The sequence below is a fragment of the Triturus cristatus genome, chromosome 11 (assembly GCF_964204655.1).
Source record: "Triturus cristatus chromosome 11, aTriCri1.1, whole genome shotgun sequence".
NCBI lineage: Eukaryota > Metazoa > Chordata > Amphibia > Caudata > Salamandridae > Triturus > Triturus cristatus.
Window position 1 is genome coordinate 1,138,788,569 of NC_140594.1, and position 19,380 is coordinate 1,138,807,948.

Consider the following 19,380-nt stretch of genomic DNA (forward strand, 5'->3'; position numbering starts at 1 on the left):
CAAGCCCTCACCGGGTAGATCTCTGGCTCCTAGTTAAAATCAAATCCTGAGCATGCTAGCGCTAGGATCAAAGAGAGAGGAGAGGGTTAGAGAGCTGCTATCTTGGTAAAGGCCTGAAACTGCTAGTTCCCAAGAGGGTCTGCACTTTCAGTTATGACTGACTGTGAGACGAGAAGATGAAGATTTTCTGCACCCAGCATACATTGCAGCATGCTTAGGCAAATGAGGAGCGAGACCCACCAATCCCTCGCCACTTCGCTGAAAGCTCCTCCTCTGCATAAAGAGAACACTTTTACAAGGGAGCAGAGTGGCGCAGCGGAAGCGTGCTGGGCCCATAACCCAGAGGTCGATGGATCGAAACCATCCTCTGCTATAATATTTCTTGTTTTTTCTTCTGAGAACCAATCTGTCATTTCCACGCTACCAGCAAGGAAAAGCGCAGGCTTGTGCTAGCTATGTGAGAAAAGACTTCTCAACTATCTGTCTCTGCTGAAACACAACAGAGTGATCGCCAAAGGATCAACCCCATACTTTGAAAGTAAAGATACCCAATTATAAGCATAAATGACTGGTGGGACCGTCACACGTTTTTCTGGGCATGCTTTGAATGTCATTCTTGCCTTTTCGTTCTGCTCTTATCATTCTCCTGGGCATTTCATGGAAGGCACTCTCTTTCTCTTCGCTGCTTTGCTTCCAATGCTGCCTAAATATGTTCATTTCCACTATTTGTACTACTGCTTTCCATTTCTTCTCTTCTGCACAGATTTGGCCTTGGTTTCAATCCCCAGTTCCTTACCCTCTACAAGAAACTTTCTACTGCTTTTCATGTTGGTATCTAAACCAAATGCACCATTGAAACTGGTGCAAAATAGTCATTGAACTCGGGGTTGTAATCTTTAGAACCGAGAGCACCCACATCATAGGGCGTTGGTGGTATAGTGGTGAGCATAGCTGCTTCCCAAGCAGTTGACCCGGGTTCGATTCCCGGCCAATGCAGTGCAAATTTTTATATGTTCTCCAAGCAGGATTTGTTTTAATGCAACATGTCACAAAACGGAAATATCATGAACAGATTAATCAGACGTTAAATAAAAAAAAAAATGAAATACTTAGGCAGGCATCTCGATCGCCCCATCTGCTACATTCATTGTCCTATTAGATGCTATTTTCCAAAAAGCAGAGTCACCACTCACATGTGCTGGTAATAAATATGTTGCGGGCGGTAGACAATGAAAGGGCTGAACCCTGACCAGACATTCTAACTCTAGCATCTTTATATTAAAAAGCCTTTCTAGGCAATATCTAGCATGTGAATAAAAGTAGGCAAGATCCACCGATGAATCTGGCAAAAGTCCCCAACGATTTTGTGCACACTTGTTCTCTCACCTGAATGCAGCGCCATCTTGTAGCCATCGGATGTAACTGCAGCTCACAAAATGTTATATCAGAGAGCAAGTTGAGAGGACTCCAAGAGGCAGATGTCCATGGAAAGAGCCTCTCACGACAGCAGGAAGGTTGGATATTTCAAGATGGCAACATTTCCTGTCCAACGTCCTCACGTCCCGAACGCTCCCAAACGCTCAAAAGCCTCACACCGGGCAAGCCCTCACCGGGTAGATCTCTGGCTCCCAGTTAAAATCAAATCCTGAGCATGCTAGCGCTAGGATCAAAGAGAGAGGAGAGGGTTAGAGAGCTGCTATCTTGGTAAAGGCCTGAAACTGCTAGTTCCCAAGAGGGTCTGCACTTTCAGTTATGACTGACTGTGAGACGAGAAGATGAAGATTTTCTGCACCCAGCATACATTGCAGCATGCTTAGGCAAATGAGGAGCGAGACCCACCAATCCCTCGCCACTTCGCTGAAAGCTCCTCCTCTGCATAAAGAGAACACTTTCACAAGGGAGCAGAGTGGCGCAGCGGAAGCGTGCTGGGCCCATAACCCAGAGGTCGATGGATCGAAACCATCCTCTGCTATAATATTTCTTTTTTTTTCTTCTGAGAACCAATCTGTCATTTCCACGCTACCAGCAAGGAAAAGCGCAGGCTTGTGCTAGCTATGTGAGAAAAGACTTCTCAACTATCTGTCTCTGCTGAAACACAACAGAGTGATCGCCAAAGGATCAACCCCATACTTTGAAAGTAAAGATACCCAATTATAAGCATAAATGACTGGTGGGACCGTCACACGTTTTTCTGGGCATGCTTTGAATGTCATTCTTGCCTTTTCGTTCTGCTCTTATCATTCTCCTGGGCATTTCATGGAAGGCACTCTCTTTCTCTTCGCTGCTTTGCTTCCAATGCTGCCTAAATATGTTCATTTCCACTATTTGTACTACTGCTTTCCATTTCTTCTCTTCTGCACAGATTTGGCCTTGGTTTCAATCCCCAGTTCCTTACCCTCTACAAGAAACTTTCTACTGCTTTTCATGTTGGTATCTAAACCAAATGCACCATTGAAACTGGTGCAAGATAGTCATTGAACTCGGGGTTGTAATCTTTAGAACCGAGAGCACCCACTTCATAGGGCGTTGGTGGTATAGTGGTGAGCATAGCTGCTTCCCAAACAGTTGACCTGGGTTCGATTCCCGGCCAATGCAGTGCAAATTATTATATGTTCTCCAAGCAGGATTTGTTTTAATGCAACATGTCACAAAACGGAAATATCATGAACAGATTAATCAGACGTTAAATAAAAAAAAAAATGAAATACTTAGGCAGGCATCTCGATCGCCCCATCTGCTACATTCATTGTCCTATTAGATGCTATTTTCCAAAAAGCAGAGTCACCACTCACATGTGCTGGTAATAAATATGTTGCGGGCGGTAGACAATGAAAGGGCTGAACCCCGACCAGACATTCTAACTCTAGCATCTCTATATTAAAAAGCATTTCTAGGCAATATCTAGCATGTGAATAAAAGTAGGCAAGATCCACCGATGAATCTGGCAAAAGTCCCCAACGATTTTGTGCACACTTGTTCTCTCACCTGAATGCAGCGCCACCTTGTAGCCATCGGATGTAACTGCAGCTCACAAAATGTTATATCAGAGAGCAAGTTGAGAGGACTCCAAGAGGCAGATGTCCATGGAAAGAGCCTCTCACGACAGCAGGAAGGTTGGATATTTCAAGATGGCAACATTTCCTGTCCAATGTCCTCACGTCCCGAACGCTCCCAAACGCTCAAAAGCCTCGCCCTCACCGGGTAGATCTCTGGCTCCCAGTTAAAATCAAATCCTGAGCATGCTAGCGCTAGGATCAAAGAGAGAGGAGAGGGTTAGAGAGCTGCTATCTTGGTAAAGGCCTGAAACTGCTAGTTCCCAAGAGGGTCTGCACTTTCAGTTATGACTGACTGTGAGACGAGAAGATGAAGATTTTCTGCACCCAGCATACATTGCAGCATGCTTAGGCAAATGAGGAGCGAGACCCACCAATCCCTCGCCACTTCGCTGAAAGCTCCTCCTCTGCATAAAGAGAACACTTTTACAAGGGAGCAGAGTGGCGCAGCGGAAGCGTGCTGGGCCCATAACCCAGAGGTCGATTGATCGAAACCATCCTCTGCTATAATATTTCTTGTTTTTTCTTCTGAGAACCAATCTGTCATTTCCACGCTACCAGCAAGGAAAAGCGCAGGCTTGTGCTAGCTATGTGAGAAAAGACTTCTCAACTATCTGTCTCTGCTGAAATACAAGAGAGTGATCGCCAAAGGATCAACCCCATACTTTGAAAGTAAAGATACCCAATTATAAGCATAAATGACTGGTGGGACCGTCACACGTTTTTCTGGGCATGCTTTGAATGTCATTCTTGCCTTTTCGTTCTGCTCTTATCATTCTCCTGGGCATTTCATGGAAGGCACTCTCTTTCTCTTCGCTGCTTTGCTTCCAATGCTGCCTAAATATGTTCATTTCCACTATTTGTACTACTGCTTTCCATTTCTTCTCTTCTGCACAGATTTGGCCTTGGTTTCAATCCCCAGTTCCTTACCCTCTACAAGAAACTTTCTACTGCTTTTCATGTTGGTATCTAAACCAAATGCACCATTGAAACTGTTGCAAGATAGTCATTGAACTCGGGGTTGTAATCTTTAGAACCGAGAGCAACCACAACATAGGGCGTTGGTGGTATAGTGGTGAGCATAGCTGCTTCCCAAGCAGTTGACCCGGGTTCGATTCCCAGCCAATGCAGTGCAAATTTTTATATGTTCTCCAAGCAGGATTTGTTTTAATGCAACATGTCACAAAACGGAAATATCATGAACAGATTAATCAGACGTTAAATTAAAAAAAAACATGAAATACTTAGGCAGGCATCTCGATCGCCCCATCTGCTACATTCATTGTCCTATTAGATGCTATTTTCCAAAAAGCAGAGTCACCACTCACATGTGCTGGTAATAAATATGTTGCGGGCGGTAGACAATGAAAGGGCTGAACCCCGACCAGACATTCTAACTCTAGCATCTCTATATTAAAAAGCCTTTCTAGGCAATATCTAGCATGTGAATAAAAGTAGGCAAGATCCACCGATGAATCTGGCAAAAGTCCCCAACGATTTTGTGCACACTTGTTCTCTCACCTGAATGCAGCGCCATCTTGTAGCCATCGGATGTAACTGCAGCTCACAAAATGTTATATCAGAGAGCAAGTTGAGAGGACTCCAAGAGGCAGATGTCCATGGAAAGAGCCTCTCACGACAGCAGGAAGGTTGGATATTTCAAGATGGCAACATTTCCTGTCCAACGTCCTCACGTCCCGAACGCTCCCAAACGCTCAAAAGCCTCGCCCTCACCGGGTAGATCTCTGGCTCCCAGTTAAAATTAAATCCTGAGCATGCTAGCGCTAGGATCAAAGAGAGAGGAGAGGGTTAGAGAGCTGCTATCTTGGTAAAGGCCTGAAACTGCTAGTTCCCAAGAGGGTCTGCACTTTCAGTTATGACTGACTGTGAGACGAGAAGATGAAGATTTTCTGCACCCAGCATACATTGCAGCATGCTTAGGCAAATGAGGAGCGAGACCCACCAATCCCTCGCCACTTCGCTGAAAGCTCCTCCTCTGCATAAAGAGAACACTTTTACAAGGGAGCAGAGTGGCGCAGCGGAAGCGTGCTGGGCCCATAACCCAGAGGTCGATGGATCGAAACCATCCTCTGCTATAATATTTCTTGTTTTTTCTTCTGAGAACCAATCTGTCATTTCCACGCTACCAGCAAGGAAAAGCGCAGGCTTGTGCTAGCTATGTGAGAAAAGACTTCTCAACTATCTGTCTCTGCTGAAACACAACAGAGTGATCGCCAAAGGATCAACCCCATACTTTGAAAGTAAAGATACCCAATTATAAGCATAAATGACTGGTGGGACCGTCACACGTTTTTCTGGGCATGCTTTGAATGTCATTCTTGCCTTTTCGTTCTGCTCTTATCATTCTCCTGGGCATTTCATGGAAGGCACTCTCTTTCTCTTCGCTGCTTTGCTTCCAATGCTGCCTAAATATGTTCATTTCCACTATTTGTACTACTGCTTTCCATTTCTTCTCTTCTGCACAGATTTGGCCTTGGTTTCAATCCCCAGTTCCTTACCCTCTACAAGAAACTTTCTACTGCTTTTCATGTTGGTATCTAAACCAAATGCACCATTGAAACTGGTGCAAGATAGTCATTGAACTCGGGGTTGTAATCTTTAGAACCGAGAGCAACCACAACATAGGGCGTTGGTGGTATAGTGGTGAGCATAGCTGCTTCCCAAGCAGTTGACCCGGGTTCGATTCCCGGCCAATGCAGTGCAAATTTTTATATGTTCTCCAAGCAGGATTTGTTTTAATGCAACATGTCACAAAACGGAAATATCATGAACAGATTAATCAGACGTTAAATTAAAAAAAAAATGAAATACTTAGGCAGGCATCTCGATCGCCCCATCTGCTACATTCATTGTCCTATTAGATGCTATTTTCCAAAAAGCAGAGTCACCACTCACATGTGCTGGTAATAAATATGTTGCGGGCGGTAGACAATGAAAGGGCTGAACCCTGACCAGACATTCTAACTCTAGCATCTCTATATTAAAAAGCCTTTCTAGGCAATATCTAGCATGTGAATAAAAGTAGGCAAGATCCACCGATGAATCTGGCAAAAGTCCCCAACGATTTTGTGCACACTTGTTCTCTCACCTGAATGCAGCGCCACCTTGTAGCCATCGGATGTAACTGCAGCTCACAAAATGTTATATCAGAGAGCAAGTTGAGAGGACTCCAAGAGGCAGATGTCCATGGAAAGAGCCTCTCACGACAGCAGGAAGGTTGGATATTTCAAGATGGCAACATTTCCTGTCCAATGTCCTCACGTCCCAAACGCTCCCAAACGCTCAAAAGCCTCGCCCTCACCAGGTAGATCTCTGGCTCCCAGTTAAAATCAAATCCTGAGCATGCTAGCGCTAGGATCAAAGAGAGAGGAGAGGGTTAGAGAGCTGCTATCTTGGTAAAGGCCTGAAACTGCTAGTTCCCAAGAGGGTCTGCACTTTCAGTTATGACTGACTGTGAGACGAGAAGATGAAGATTTTCTGCACCCAGCATACATTGCAGCATGCTTAGGCAAATGAGGAGCGAGACCCACCAATCCCTCGCCACTTCGCTGAAAGCTCCTCCTCTGCATAAAGAGAACACTTTTACAAGGGAGCAGAGTGGCGCAGCGGAAGCGTGCTGGGCCCATAACCCAGAGGTCGATGGATCGAAACCATCCTCTGCTATAATATTTCTTGTTTTTATTTCTGAGAACCAATCTGTCATTTCCACGCTACCAGCAAGGAAAAGCGCAGGCTTGTGCTAGCTATGTGAGAAAAGACTTCTCAACTATCTGTCTCTGCTGAAACACAACAGAGTGATCGCCAAAGGATCAACCCCATACTTTGAAAGTAAAGATACCCAATTATAAGCATAAATGACTGGTGGGACCGTCACACGTTTTTCTGGGCATGCTTTGAATGTCATTCTTGCCTTTTCGTTCTGCTCTTATCATTCTCCTGGGCATTTCATGGAAGGCACTCTCTTTCTCTTCGCTGCTTTGCTTCCAATGCTGCCTAAATATGTTCATTTCCACTATTTGTACTACTGCTTTCCATTTCTTCTCTTCTGCACAGATTTGGCCTTGGTTTCAATCCCCAGTTCCTTACCCTCTACAAGAAACTTTCTACTGCTTTTCATGTTGGTATCTAAACCAAATGCACCATTGAAACTGGTGCAAGATAGTCATTGAACTCGGGGTTGTAATCTTTAGAACCGAGAGCAACCACAACATAGGGCGTTGGTGGTATAGTGGTGAGCATAGCTGCTTCCCAAGCAGTTGACCCGGGTTCGATTCCCGGCCAATGCAGTGCAAATTTTTATATGTTCTCCAAGCAGGATTTGTTTTAATGCAACATGTCACAAAACGGAAATATCATGAACAGATTAATCAGACGTTAAATTAAAAAAAAACATGAAATACTTAGGCAGGCATCTCGATCGCCCCATCTGCTACATTCATTGTCCTATTAGATGCTATTTTCCAAAAAGCAGAGTCACCACTCACATGTGCTGGTAATAAATATGTTGCGGGCGGTAGACAATGAAAGGGCTGAACCCCGACCAGACATTCTAACTCTAGCATCTCTATATTAAAAAGCCTTTCTAGGCAATATCTAGCATGTGAATAAAAGTAGGCAAGATCCACCGATGAATCTGGCAAAAGTCCCCAACGATTTTGTGCACACTTGTTCTCTCACCTGAATGCAGCGCCATCTTGTAGCCATCGGATGTAACTGCAGCTCACAAAATGTTATATCAGAGAGCAAGTTGAGAGGACTCCAAGAGGCAGATGTCCATGGAAAGAGCCTCTCACGACAGCAGGAAGGTTGGATATTTCAAGATGGCAACATTTCCTGTCCAACGTCCTCACGTCCCGAACGCTCCCAAACGCTCAAAAGCCTCGCCCTCACCGGGTAGATCTCTGGCTCCCAGTTAAAATTAAATCCTGAGCATGCTAGCGCTAGGATCAAAGAAAGAGGAGAGGGTTAGAGAGCTGCTATCTTGGTAAAGGCCTGAAACTGCTAGTTCCCAAGAGGGTCTGCACTTTCAGTTATGACTGACTGTGAGACGAGAAGATGAAGATTTTCTGCACCCAGCATACATTGCAGCATGCTTAGGCAAATGAGGAGCGAGACCCACCAATCCCTCGCCACTTCGCTGAAAGCTCCTCCTCTGCATAAAGAGAACACTTTTACAAGGGAGCAGAGTGGCGCAGCGGAAGCGTGCTGGGCCCATAACCCAGAGGTCGATGGATCGAAACCATCCTCTGCTATAATATTTCTTGTTTTTTCTTCTGAGAACCAATCTGTCATTTCCACGCTACCAGCAAGGAAAAGCGCAGGCTTGTGCTAGCTATGTGAGAAAAGACTTCTCAACTATCTGTCTCTGCTGAAACACAACAGAGTGATCGCCAAAGGATCAACCCCATACTTTGAAAGTAAAGATACCCAATTATAAGCATAAATGACTGGTGGGACCGTCACACGTTTTTCTGGGCATGCTTTGAATGTCATTCTTGCCTTTTCGTTCTGCTCTTATCATTCTCCTGGGCATTTCATGGAAGGCACTCTCTTTCTCTTCGCTGCTTTGCTTCCAATGCTGCCTAAATATGTTCATTTCCACTATTTGTACTACTGCTTTCCATTTCTTCTCTTCTGCACAGATTTGGCCTTGGTTTCAATCCCCAGTTCCTTACCCTCTACAAGAAACTTTCTACTGCTTTTCATGTTGGTATCTAAACCAAATGCACCATTGAAACTGGTGCAAGATAGTCATTGAACTCGGGGTTGTAATCTTTAGAACCGAGAGCAACCACAACATAGGGCGTTGGTGGTATAGTGGTGAGCATAGCTGCTTCCCAAGCAGTTGACCCGGGTTCGATTCCCGGCCAATGCAGTGCAAATTTTTATATGTTCTCCAAGCAGGATTTGTTTTAATGCAACATGTCACAAAACGGAAATATCATGAACAGATTAATCAGACGTTAAATTAAAAAAAAAATGAAATACTTAGGCAGGCATCTCGATCGCCCCATCTGCTACATTCATTGTCCTATTAGATGCTATTTTCCAAAAAGCAGAGTCACCACTCACATGTGCTGGTAATAAATATGTTGCGGGCGGTAGACAATGAAAGGGCTGAACCCTGACCAGACATTCTAACTCTAGCATCTCTATATTAAAAAGCCTTTCTAGGCAATATCTAGCATGTGAATAAAAGTAGGCAAGATCCACCGATGAATCTGGCAAAAGTCCCCAACGATTTTGTGCACACTTGTTCTCTCACCTGAATGCAGCGCCACCTTGTAGCCATCGGATGTAACTGCAGCTCACAAAATGTTATATCAGAGAGCAAGTTGAGAGGACTCCAAGAGGCAGATGTCCATGGAAAGAGCCTCTCACGACAGCAGGAAGGTTGGATATTTCAAGATGGCAACATTTCCTGTCCAATGTCCTCACGTCCCAAACGCTCCCAAACGCTCAAAAGCCTCGCCCTCACCAGGTAGATCTCTGGCTCCCAGTTAAAATCAAATCCTGAGCATGCTAGCGCTAGGATCAAAGAGAGAGGAGAGGGTTAGAGAGCTGCTATCTTGGTAAAGGCCTGAAACTGCTAGTTCCCAAGAGGGTCTGCACTTTCAGTTATGACTGACTGTGAGACGAGAAGATGAAGATTTTCTGCACCCAGCATACATTGCAGCATGCTTAGGCAAATGAGGAGCGAGACCCACCAATCCCTCGCCACTTCGCTGAAAGCTCCTCCTCTGCATAAAGAGAACACTTTTACAAGGGAGCAGAGTGGCGCAGCGGAAGCGTGCTGGGCCCATAACCCAGAGGTCGATGGATCGAAACCATCCTCTGCTATAATATTTCTTGTTTTTATTTCTGAGAACCAATCTGTCATTTCCACGCTACCAGCAAGGAAAAGCGCAGGCTTGTGCTAGCTATGTGAGAAAAGACTTCTCAACTATCTGTCTCTGCTGAAACACAACAGAGTGATCGCCAAAGGATCAACCCCATACTTTGAAAGTAAAGATACCCAATTATAAGCATAAATGACTGGTGGGACCGTCACACGTTTTTCTGGGCATGCTTTGAATGTCATTCTTGCCTTTTCGTTCTGCTCTTATCATTCTCCTGGGCATTTCATGGAAGGCACTCTCTTTCTCTTCGCTGCTTTGCTTCCAATGCTGCCTAAATATGTTCATTTCCACTATTTGTACTACTGCTTTCCATTTCTTCTCTTCTGCACAGATTTGGCCTTGGTTTCAATCCCCAGTTCCTTACCCTCTACAAGAAACTTTCTACTGTTTTTCATGTTGGTATCTAACCAAATGCACCATTGAAACTGGTGCAAGATAGTCATTGAACTCGGGGTTGTAATCTTTAGAACCGAGAGCAACCACATCATAGGGCGTTGGTGGTATAGTGGTGAGCATAGCTGCTTCCCAAGCAGTTGACCCGGGTTCGATTCCCGGCCAATGCAGTACAAATTTTTATATGTTCTCCAAGCAGGATTTGTTTTAATGCAACATGTCACAAAACGGAAATATCATGAACAGATTAATCAGACGTTAAATAAAAAAAAAAATGAAATACTTAGGCAGGCATCTCGATCGCCCCATCTGCTACATTCATTGTCCTATTAGATGCTATTTTCCAAAAAGCAGAGTCACCACTCACATGTGCTGGTAATAAATATGTTGCGGGCGGTAGACAATGAAAGGGCTGAACCCTGACCAGACATTCTAACTCTAGCATCTCTATATTAAAAAGCCTTTCTAGGCAATATCTAGCATTTGAATAAAAGTAGGCAAGATCCACCGATGAATCTGGCAAAAGTCCCCAACGATTTTGTGCACACTTGTTCTCTCACCTGAATGCAGCGCCACCTTGTAGCCATCGGATGTAACTGCAGCTCACAAAATGTTATATCAGAGAGCAAGTTGAGAGGACTCCAAGAGGCAGATGTCCATGGAAAGAGCCTCTCACGACAGCAGGAAGGTTGGATATTTCAAGATGGCAACATTTCCTGTCCAATGTCCTCACGTCCCAAACGCTCCCAAACGCTCAAAAGCCTCGCCCTCACCGGGTAGATCTCTGGCTCCCAGTTAAAATCAAATCCTGAGCATGCTAGCGCTAGGATCAAAGAGAGAGGAGAGGGTTAGAGAGCTGCTATCTTGGTAAAGGCCTGAAACTGCTAGTTCCCAAGAGGGTCTGCACTTTCAGTTATGACTGACTGTGAGACGAGAAGATGAAGATTTTCTGCACCCAGCATACATTGCAGCATGCTTAGGCAAATGAGGAGCGAGACCCACCAATCCCTCGCCACTTCGCTGAAAGCTCCTCCTCTGCATAAAGAGAACACTTTTACAAGGGAGCAGAGTGGCGCAGCGGAAGCGTGCTGGGCCCATAACCCAGAGGTCGATGGATCGAAACCATCCTCTGCTATAATATTTCTTGTTTTTTCTTCTGAGAACCAATCTGTCATTTCCACGCTACCAGCAAGGAAAAGCGCAGGCTTGTGCTAGCTATGTGAGAAAAGACTTCTCAACTATCTGTCTCTGCTGAAATACAAGAGAGTGATCGCCAAAGGATCAACCCCATACTTTGAAAGTAAAGATACCCAATTATAAGCATAAATGACTGGTGGGACCGTCACACGTTTTTCTGGGCATGCTTTGAATGTCATTCTTGCCTTTTCGTTCTGCTCTTATCATTCTCCTGGGCATTTCATGGAAGGCACTCTCTTTCTCTTCGCTGCTTTGCTTCCAATGCTGCCTAAATATGTTCATTTCCACTATTTGTACTACTGCTTTCCATTTCTTCTCTTCTGCACAGATTTGGCCTTGGTTTCAATCCCCAGTTCCTTACCCTCTACAAGAAACTTTCTACTGCTTTTCATGTTGGTATCTAAACCAAATGCACCATTGAAACTGTTGCAAGATAGTCATTGAACTCGGGGTTGTAATCTTTAGAACCGAGAGCAACCACAACATAGGGCGTTGGTGGTATAGTGGTGAGCATAGCTGCTTCCCAAGCAGTTGACCTGGGTTCGATTCCCGGCCAATGCAGTGCAAATTTTTATATGTTCTCCAAGCAGGATTTGTTTTAATGCAACATGTCACAAAACGGAAATATCATGAACAGATTAATCAGACGTTAAATAAAAAAAAAATGAAATACTTAGGCAGGCATCTCGATCGCCCCATCTGCTACATTCATTGTCCTATTAGATGCTATTTTCCAAAAAGCAGAGTCACCACTCACATGTGCTGGTAATAAATATGTTGCGGGCGGTAGACAATGAAAGGGCTGAACCCTGACCAGACATTCTAACTCTAGCATCTCTATATTAAAAAGCCTTTCTAGGCAATATCTAGCATGTGAATAAAAGTAGGCAAGATCCACCGATGAATCTGGCAAAAGTCCCCAACGATTTTGTGCACACTTGTTCTCTCACCTGAATGCAGCGCCATCTTGTAGCCATCGGATGTAACTGCAGCTCACAAAATGTTATATCAGAGAGCAAGTTGAGAGGACTCCAAGAGGCAGATGTCCATGGAAAGAGCCTCTCACGACAGCAGGAAGGTTGGATATTTCAAGATGGCAACATTTCCTGTCCAACGTCCTCACGTCCCGAACGCTCCCAAACGCTCAAAAGCCTCACACCGGGCAAGCCCTCACCGGGTAGATCTCTGGCTCCCAGTTAAAATCAAATCCTGAGCATGCTAGCGCTAGGATCAAAGAGAGAGGAGAGGGTTAGAGAGCTGCTATCTTGGTAAAGGCCTGAAACTGCTAGTTCCCAAGAGGGTCTGCACTTTCAGTTATGACTGACTGTGAGACGAGAAGATGAAGATTTTCTGCACCCAGCATACATTGCAGCATGCTTAGGCAAATGAGGAGCGAGACCCACCAATCCCTCGCCACTTCGCTGAAAGCTCCTCCTCTGCATAAAGAGAACACTTTTACAAGGGAGCAGAGTGGCGCAGCGGAAGCGTGCTGGGCCCATAACCCAGAGGTCGATGGATCGAAACCATCCTCTGCTATAATATTTCTTGTTTTTTCTTCTGAGAACCAATCTGTCATTTCCACGCTACCAGCAAGGAAAAGCGCAGGCTTGTGCTAGCTATGTGAGAAAAGACTTCTCAACTATCTGTCTCTGCTGAAACACAACAGAGTGATCGCCAAAGGATCAACCCCATACTTTGAAAGTAAAGATACCCAATTATAAGCATAAATGACTGGTGGGACCGTCACACGTTTTTCTGGGCATGCTTTGAATGTCATTCTTGCCTTTTCGTTCTGCTCTTATCATTCTCCTGGGCATTTCATGGAAGGCACTCTCTTTCTCTTCGCTGCTTTGCTTCCAATGCTGCCTAAATATGTTCATTTCCACTATTTGTACTACTGCTTTCCATTTCTTCTCTTCTGCACAGATTTGGCCTTGGTTTCAATCCCCAGTTCCTTACCCTCTACAAGAAACTTTCTACTGTTTTTCATGTTGGTATCTAAACCAAATGCACCATTGAAACTGGTGCAAGATAGTCATTGAACTCGGGGTTGTAATCTTTAGAACCGAGAGCACCCACATCATAGGGCGTTGGTGGTATAGTGGTGAGCATAGCTGCTTCCCAAGCAGTTGACCCGGGTTCGATTCCCGGCCAATGCAGTGCAAATTTTTATATGTTCTCCAAGCAGGATTTGTTTTAATGCAACATGTCACAAAACGGAAATATCATGAACAGATTAATCAGACGTTAAATTAAAAAAAAAATGAAATACTTAGGCAGGCATCTCGATCGCCCCATCTGCTACATTCATTGTCCTATTAGATGCTATTTTCCAAAAAGCAGAGTCACCACTCACATGTGCTGGTAATAAATATGTTGCGGGCGGTAGACAATGAAAGGGCTGAACCCCGACCAGACATTCTAACTCTAGCATCTCTATATTAAAAAGCATTTCTAGGCAATATCTAGCATTTGAATAAAAGTAGGCAAGATCCACCGATGAATCTGGCAAAAGTCCCCAACGATTTTGTGCACACTTGTTCTCTCACCTGAATGCAGCGCCACCTTGTAGCCATCGGATGTAACTGCAGCTCACAAAATGTTATATCAGAGAGCAAGTTGAGAGGACTCCAAGAGGCAGATGTCCATGGAAAGAGCCTCTCACGACAGCAGGAAGGTTGGATATTTCAAGATGGCAACATTTCCTGTCCAATGTCCTCATGTCCCGAACGCTCCCAAACGCTCAAAAGCCTCGCCCTCACCGGGTAGATCTCTGGCTCCCAGTTAAAATCAAATCCTGAGCATGCTAGCGCTAGGATCAAAGAGAGAGGAGAGGGTTAGAGAGCTGCTATCTTGGTAAAGGCCTGAAACTGCTAGTTCCCAAGAGGGTCTGCACTTTCAGTTATGACTGACTGTGAGACGAGAAGATGAAGATTTTCTTCACCCAGCATACATTGCAGCATGCTTAGGCAAATGAGGAGCGAGACCCACCAATCCCTCGCCACTTCGCTGAAAGCTCCTCCTCTGCATAAAGAGAACACTTTTACAAGGGAGCAGAGTGGCGCAGCGGAAGCGTGCTGGGCCCATAACCCAGAGGTCGATGGATCGAAACCATCCTCTGCTATAATATTTCTTGTTTTTTCTTCTGAGAACCAATCTGTCATTTCCACGCTACCAGCAAGGAAAAGCGCAGGCTTGTGCTAGCTATGTGAGAAAAGACTTCTCAACTATCTGTCTCTGCTGAAATACAAGAGAGTGATCGCCAAAGGATCAACCCCATACTTTGAAAGTAAAGATACCCAATTATAAGCATAAATGACTGGTGGGACCGTCACACGTTTTTCTGGGCATGCTTTGAATGTCATTCTTGCCTTTTCGTTCTGCTCTTATCATTCTCCTGGGCATTTCATGGAAGGCACTCTCTTTCTCTTCGCTGCTTTGCTTCCAATGCTGCCTAAATATGTTCATTTCCACTATTTGTACTACTGCTTTCCATTTCTTCTCTTCTGCACAGATTTGGCCTTGGTTTCAATCCCCAGTTCCTTACCCTCTACAAGAAACTTTCTACTGCTTTTCATGTTGGTATCTAAACCAAATGCACCATTGAAACTGTTGCAAGATAGTCATTGAACTCGGGGTTGTAGTCTTTAGAACCGAGAGCAACCACAACATAGGGCGTTGGTGGTATAGTGGTGAGCATAGCTGCTTCCCAAGCAGTTGACCCGGGTTCGATTCCCGGCCAATGCAGTGCAAATTTTTATATGTTCTCCAAGCAGGATTTGTTTTAATGCAACATGTCACAAAACGGAAATATCATGAACAGATTAATCAGACGTTAAATTAAAAAAAAACATGAAATACTTAGGCAGGCATCTCGATCGCCCCATCTGCTACATTCATTGTCCTATTAGATGCTATTTTCCAAAAAGCAGAGTCACCACTCACATGTGCTGGTAATAAATATGTTGCGGGCGGTAGACAATGAAAGGGCTGAACCCCGACCAGACATTCTAACTCTAGCATCTCTATATTAAAAAGCATTTCTAGGCAATATCTAGCATGTGAATAAAAGTAGGCAAGATCCACCGATGAATCTGGCAAAAGTCCCCAACGATTTTGTGCACACTTGTTCTCTCACCTGAATGCAGCGCCACCTTGTAGCAATCGGATGTAACTGCAGCTCACAAAATGTTATATCAGAGAGCAAGTTGAGAGGACTCCAAGAGGCAGATGTCCATGGAAAGAGCCTCTCACGACAGCAGGAAGGTTGGATAATTCAAGATGGCAACATTTCCTGTCCAATGTCCTCACGTCCCGAACGCTCCCAAACGCTCAAAAGCCTCGCCCTCACCGGGTAGATCTCTGGCTCCCAGTTAAAATCAAATCCTGAGCATGCTAGCGCTAGGATCAAAGAGAGAGGAGAGGGTTAGAGAGCTGCTATCTTGGTAAAGGCCTGAAACTGCTAGTTCCCAAGAGGGTCTGCACTTTCAGTTATGACTGACTGTGAGACGAGAAGATGAAGATTTTCTGTACCCAGCATACATTGCAGCATGCTTAGGCAAATGAGGAGCGAGGCCCACCAATCCCTCGCCACTTCGCTGAAAGCTCCTCCTCTGCATAAAGAGAACACTTTTACAAGGGAGCAGAGTGGCGCAGCGGAAGCGTGCTGGGCCCATAACCCAGAGGTCGATGGATCGAAACCATCCTCTGCTATAATATTTCTTGTTTTTTCTTCTGAGAACCAATCTGTCATTTCCACGCTACCAGCAAGGAAAAGCGCAGGCTTGTGCTAGCTATGTGAGAAAAGACTTCTCAACTATCTGTCTCTGCTGAAATACAAGAGAGTGATCGCCAAAGGATCAACCCCATACTTTGAAAGTAAAGATACCCAATTATAAGCATAAATGACTGGTGGGACCGTCACACGTTTTTCTGGGCATGCTTTGAATGTCATTCTTGCCTTTTCGTTCTGCTCTTATCATTCTCCTGGGCATTTCATGGAAGGCACTCTCTTTCTCTTCGCTGCTTTGCTTCCAATGCTGCCTAAATATGTTCATTTCCACTATTTGTACTACTGCTTTCCATTTCTTCTCTTCTGCACAGATTTGGCCTTGGTTTCAATCCCCAGTTCCTTACCCTCTACAAGAAACTTTCTACTGCTTTTCATGTTGGTATCTAAACCAAATGCACCATAGAAACTGTTGCAAGATAGTCATTGAACTCGGGGTTGTAGTCTTTAGAACCGAAAGCAACCACAACATAGGGCGTTGGTGGTATAGTGGTGAGCATAGCTGCTTCCCAAGCAGTTGACCCGGGTTCGATTCCTGGCCAATGCAGTGCAAATTTTTATATGTTCTCCAAGCAGGATTTGTTTTAATGCAACATGTCACAAAACGGAAATATCATGAACAGATTAATCAGACGTTAAATTAAAAAAAAACATGAAATACTTAGGCAGGCATCTCGATCGCCCCATCTGCTACATTCATTGTCCTATTAGATGCTATTTTCCAAAAAGCAGAGTCACCACTCACATGTGCTGGTAATAAATATGTTGCGGGCGGTAGACAATGAAAGGGCTGAACCCTGACCAGACATTCTAACTCTAGCATCTCTATATTAAAAAGCCTTTCTAGGCAATATCTAGCATGTGAATAAAAGTAGGCAAGATCCACCGATGAATCTGGCAAAAGTCCCCAACGATTTTGTGCACACTTGTTCTCTCACCTGAATGCAGCGCCATCTTGTAGCCATCGGATGTAACTGCAGCTCACAAAATGTTATATCAGAGAGCAAGTTGAGAGGACTCCAAGAGGCAGATGTCCATGGAAAGAGCCTCTCACGACAGCAGAAAGGTTGGATATTTCAAGATGGCAACATTTCCTGTCCAACGTCCTCACGTCCCGAACGCTCCCAAACGCTCAAAAGCCTCGCCCTCGCCGGGTAGATCTCTGGCTCCCAGTTAAAATCAAATCCTGAGCATGCTAGCGCTAGGATCAAAGAGAGAGGAGAGGGTTAGAGAGCTGCTATCTTGGTAAAGGCCTGAAACTGCTAGTTCCCAAGAGGGTCTGCACTTTCAGTTATGACTGACTGTGAGACGAGAAGATGAAGATTTTCTGCACCCAGCATACATTGCAGCATGCTTAGGCAAATGAGGAGCGAGACCCACCAATCCCTCGCCACTTCGCTGAAAGCTCCTCCTCTGCATAAAGAGAACACTTTTACAAGGGAGCAGAGTGGCGCAGCGGAAGCGTGCTGGGCCCATAACCCAGAGGTCGATGGATCAAAACCATCCCCTGCTATAATATTTCTTGTTTTTTCTTCTGTGAACCAATCTGTCATTTCCACGCTACCAGCAAGGAAAAGCGCAGGCTTGTGCTAGCTATGTGAGAAAAGACTTCTCAACTATCTGTCTCTGCTGAAACACAACAGAGTGATCGCCAAAGGATCAACCCCATACTTTGAAAGTAAAGATACCCAATTATAAACATAAATGACTGGTGGGACCGTCACACGTTTTTCTGGGCATGCTTTGAATGTCATTCTTGCCTTTTCGTTCTGCTCTTATCATTCTCCTGGGCATTTCATGGAAGGCACTCTCTTTCTCTTCGCTGCTTTGCTTCCAATGCTGCCTAAATATGTTCATTTCCACTATTTGCACTACTGCTTTCCATTTCTTCTCTTCTGCACAGATTTGGCCTTGGTTTCAATCCCCAGTTCCTTACCCTCTACAAGAAACTTTCTACTGCTTTTCATGTTGGTATCTAAACCAAATGCACCATTGAAACTGGTGCAAGATAGTCATTGAACTCGGGGTTGTAATCTTTAGAACCGAGAGCACCCACATCATAGGGAGTTGGTGGTATAGTGGTGAGCATAGCTGCTTCCCAAGCAGTTGACCCGGGTTCGATTCCCGGCCAATGCAGTGCAAATTTTTATATGTTCTCCAAGCAGGATTTGTTTTAATGCAACATGTCACAAAACGGAAATATCATGAACAGATTAATCAGACGTTAAATTAAAAAAAAAATGAAATACTTAGGCAGGCATCTCGATCGCCCCATCTGCTACATTCATTGTCCTATTAGATGCTATTTTCCAAAAAGCAGAGTCACCACTCACATGTGCTGGTAATAAATATGTTGCGGGCGGTAGACAATGAAAGGGCTGAACCCCGACCAGACATTCTAACTCTAGCATCTCTATATTAAAAAGCATTTCTAGGCAATATCTAGCATGTGAATAAAAGTAGGCAAGATCCACCGATGAATCTGGCAAAAGTCCCCAACGATTTTGTGCACACTTGTTCTCTCACCTGAATGCAGCGCCACCTTGTAGCCATCGGATGTAACTGCAGCTCACAAAATGTTATATCAGAGAGCAAGTTGAGAGGACTCCAAGAGGCAGATGTCCATGGAAAGAGCCTCTCACGACAGCAGGAAGGTTGGATATTTCAAGATGGCAACATTTCCTGTCCAATGTCCTCACGTCCCGAACGCTCCCAAACGCTCAAAAGCCTCGCCCTCACCGGGTAGATCTCTGGCTCCCAGTTAAAATCAAATCCTGAGCATGCTAGCGCTAGGATCAAAGAGAGAGGAGAGGGTTAGAGAGCTGCTATCTTGGTAAAGGCCTGAAACTGCGAGTTCCCAAGAGGGTCTGCACTTTCAGTTATGACTGACTGTGAGACGAGAAGATGAAGATTTTCTGCACCCAGCATACATTGCAGCATGCTTAGGCAAATGAGGAGCGAGACCCACCAATCCCTCGCCACTTCGCTGAAAGCTCCTCCTCTGCATAAAGAGAACACTTTTACAAGG

At 44.8% G+C, this 19,380-nt stretch overlaps 8 non-coding genes across 8 annotated transcripts; all 8 read left to right on the forward strand.

Moving 5' to 3' along the window:
* Positions 1-924: 924 nt before the first annotated feature.
* On the forward strand, positions 925-996 carry TRNAG-CCC (transfer RNA glycine (anticodon CCC)). Its single transcript has one exon. It is a non-coding gene; the product is annotated as a tRNA-Gly (tRNA).
* Positions 997-5,700: 4,704 nt separating this feature from the next.
* On the forward strand, positions 5,701-5,772 carry TRNAG-CCC (transfer RNA glycine (anticodon CCC)). Its single transcript has one exon. It is a non-coding gene; the product is annotated as a tRNA-Gly (tRNA).
* A 1,516-nt stretch (positions 5,773-7,288) lies between these two features.
* On the forward strand, positions 7,289-7,360 carry TRNAG-CCC (transfer RNA glycine (anticodon CCC)). Its single transcript has one exon. It is a non-coding gene; the product is annotated as a tRNA-Gly (tRNA).
* Positions 7,361-8,877: 1,517 nt separating this feature from the next.
* Positions 8,878-8,949, forward strand: TRNAG-CCC (transfer RNA glycine (anticodon CCC)). Its single transcript has one exon. It is a non-coding gene; the product is annotated as a tRNA-Gly (tRNA).
* A 1,515-nt stretch (positions 8,950-10,464) lies between these two features.
* Positions 10,465-10,536, forward strand: TRNAG-CCC (transfer RNA glycine (anticodon CCC)). The gene has a single exon. It is a non-coding gene; the product is annotated as a tRNA-Gly (tRNA).
* A 1,516-nt stretch (positions 10,537-12,052) lies between these two features.
* On the forward strand, positions 12,053-12,124 carry TRNAG-CCC (transfer RNA glycine (anticodon CCC)). Its single transcript has one exon. It is a non-coding gene; the product is annotated as a tRNA-Gly (tRNA).
* Positions 12,125-13,650: 1,526 nt separating this feature from the next.
* TRNAG-CCC (transfer RNA glycine (anticodon CCC)) lies at positions 13,651-13,722 on the forward strand. The gene has a single exon. It is a non-coding gene; the product is annotated as a tRNA-Gly (tRNA).
* A 1,516-nt stretch (positions 13,723-15,238) lies between these two features.
* Positions 15,239-15,310, forward strand: TRNAG-CCC (transfer RNA glycine (anticodon CCC)). The gene has a single exon. It is a non-coding gene; the product is annotated as a tRNA-Gly (tRNA).
* The last annotated feature ends 4,070 nt before the right edge of the window (positions 15,311-19,380 follow it).